Raw genomic sequence first — 527 nt, forward strand, 5'->3', positions numbered from 1 at the left:
TTTTACTTATGTATGTAGAAGTCTTCTCAATTAGTTAGAAACTTTACTAAGCATGAATGTTGGTAACCTCGTAAATATCACCAATTCAGTTATAAATTTCATTCAGTAGCCTCAATATTGACTAATAAACATGAATTAACAAAAACAAATTAAAAAAATCTTTATAGTTTTAGAGAAAAAGAAAGTTTATTAAACAATGACGCAGACGACTTCCATGGAGGTCGTCTGGTAGACTTCTAGAAAATCATCCATTTAGGTTAGTTTTGCAATTGATTTTTAACCTAGACGACTTACATGGAAGTCGTCCATCTTTGTTTGTTAAAAAAAACTCGAGACGACTTACGGGTAGTTTTGCATTTGACCGGATTGTGTCAGAAATTTGACTTTTCCTGGACGACTTATACGTAAGTCGTCCAGTAGAAAATTAAAAAAACAATATTTTGTTATACCTAGACGACTTACATAGAAGTTGTCTCCGGTTAGTTTTGCAATTGAAAAATAAAACAAAAAAAAATTATTTTTTTCTA

Source organism: Brassica oleracea, chromosome C9 (genome assembly GCF_000695525.1).
Source record: "Brassica oleracea var. oleracea cultivar TO1000 chromosome C9, BOL, whole genome shotgun sequence".
Lineage (NCBI taxonomy): Eukaryota > Viridiplantae > Streptophyta > Magnoliopsida > Brassicales > Brassicaceae > Brassica > Brassica oleracea.